The sequence below is a fragment of the Schistocerca nitens genome, chromosome 7 (assembly GCF_023898315.1).
Source record: "Schistocerca nitens isolate TAMUIC-IGC-003100 chromosome 7, iqSchNite1.1, whole genome shotgun sequence".
Classification (NCBI taxonomy): domain Eukaryota; kingdom Metazoa; phylum Arthropoda; class Insecta; order Orthoptera; family Acrididae; genus Schistocerca; species Schistocerca nitens.
In genome coordinates this window covers 310623825-310626324 of record NC_064620.1, presented here as the reverse complement: position 1 = coordinate 310626324, position 2500 = coordinate 310623825, and positions in this window count along the sequence as shown.

Sequence of the window (2500 nt, the reverse complement as noted above, 5' to 3'; positions counted from 1 at the left end):
ATGTTGCGCCTTAACCTAACCTATGTTGCGCCTTAACCTAACCTATGTTGCGCCTTAACCTAACCTATGTTGCGCCTTAACCTAACCTATGTTGCGCCTTAACCTAACCTATGTTGCGCCTTAACCTAACCTATGTTGCGCCTTAACCTAACCTATGTTGCGCCTTAACCTAACCTATGTTGCGCCTTAACCTAACCTATGTTGCGCCTTAACCTAACCTATGTTGCGCCTTAACCTAACCTATGTTGCGCCTTAACCTAACCTATGTTGCGCCTTAACCTAACCTATGTTGCGCCTTAACCTAACCTATGTTGCGCCTTAACCTAGCCTATGTTGCGCCTTAACCTAACCTATGTTGCGCCTTAACCTAGCCTATGTTGCGCCTTAACCTAGCCTATGTTGCGCCTTAACCTAACCTATGTTGCGCCTTAACCTAGCCTATGTTGCGCCTTAACCTAACCTACGTTGCGCCTTAACCTAACCTACGTTGCGCCTTAACCTAACCTATGTTGCGCCTTAACCTAACCTACGTTGCGCCTTAACCTAACCTACGTTGCGCCTTAACCTAACCTACGTTGCGCCTTAACCTAACCTACGTTGCGCCTTAACCTAACCTACGTTGCGCCTTAACCTAACCTACGTTGCGCCTTAACCTAACCTACGTTGCGCCTTAACCTAACCTACGTTGCGCCTTAACCTAACCTATGTTGCGCCTTAACCTAACCTATGTTGCGCCTTAACCTAACCTACGTTGCGCCTTAACCTAACCTACGTTGGGCCCTAACCTAACCTACGTTGGGCCCTAACCTAACCTACGTTGGGCCCTAACCTAACCTACGTTGGGCCCTAACCTAACCTACGTTGGGCCCTAACCTAACCTACGTTGGGCCCTAACCTAACCTACGTTGGGCCCTAACCTAACCTACGTTGGGCCCTAACCTAACCTACGTTGGGCCCTAACCTAACCTACGTTGGGCCCTAACCTAACCTACGTTGGGCCCTAACCTAACCTACGTTGGGCCCTAACCTAACCTACGTTGGGCCCTAACCTAACCTACGTTGGGCCCTAACCTAACCTACGTTGGGCCCTAACCTAACCTACGTTGGGCCCTAACCTAACCTACGTTGGGCCCTAACCTAACCTACGTTGGGCCCTAACCTGACCTGTAATTGTTATATGAATTGAAACATTCATGTAGCGTTGCCTAATCGCAACCCTCTCAACATAGGTCAGTGCTCGCACTCTCTGGTGTCCTGCGTATTGATTCATGTTACGGTGCGTACCCTCACAACATCTAGCGAGTGTTGCGTACGTTCCACATGGTCCCGCTATCCACTGTAATGTGTACTGCTGTAAGACGTATATCGCCCCCCTGTCGCCTCTAGTTCGTCAGGCGGGAGTTTGCGTGTTCAATGAGCTTCGCAGCTGTGCAATGGCATTCGCATACGTACGCGGGCCACCTTCCACGTGTTCTCTCGTGCATACGTCGCAGCATGTATGTGGGCTGATGTGGCGTGTCGTGACGCATATCATCCAGGCATGCAAGACCCACTGAATTTGCAAATGTAGATGGACGTCTACGTTTGCTGCCCAAGTTACGCAAATGAACCGGAAATCCGTTGTTGCGCGGTTGTTTACGCTGGAGGTGAATCATTGATTGCGAAAATCGGTACAGGTATTAACTGGTTGCTTCAGCGACACCCGTCATACCCACGAACGTGAGTGGGCATGTGGGTATGAAGCGATACGCGGCGGTGGCTGGGTGGGACCGTCCCCGGCCGGTGAGGGGGGAGCGCCCGGCGTGCTGGCCGCGCGCTGCGTGGGCGCACGCGCTACAGCCGGCTGGTGGGGGCGCCCAGTGGCAGGCGCGCCGGCCGACGGACGCGGCAGGCGGCGCAGCTGCGCGCCGGCGCACCCAGCGCGCGGCGCCGTGCGGCCAAAGTGGGTCCTCGCGGGCCCGGTGCGAAGCGCGGTGGACATCTGCAGTGTGCTGGTCCGATTGAGGACTGTGTGCGTTGAGGATGCGCCGCCGCCCGGCACTCGGCGCCGCGACGCCGTCTGCTGCTCGGTCGCCCCCGCGGTTCTCGCAGGTGGTTTGTATCGCAGCTGTGCGGATGTGTTGGCGCGTGCGCTGTGCTGGGAGAGTTCGCTTTGGCACCCAAGTGGGGCTCTGCCCCTCTGTGGCGCTGGCGTTGGAGCTGCCCGGCCACTGTTTGTGGCCGCGTGTTGTCTCCCGCCGGCAACACCACGACAGCACGCTCCCGGGCCTCTGTCGGCAGCGGCAAGCTCAGTTGGGAGCACGGGTGGTCGCACTGAAAGCGTCTACTCGCCTATCTCCGGGCGATTGCGCCTCTCTCGAACCCGACCAAGTACTTAGGACGGCGCTGCGCGCCGCCGGGACCTGAGAGGGTTTCGAGGTGTATCGTGCAGGGGAGCCCAGCCTCCTCCTGTTTGCGGAATAATTGAGCGGACGCTTGCGTGTTCGCGCGGGCCTCCGGG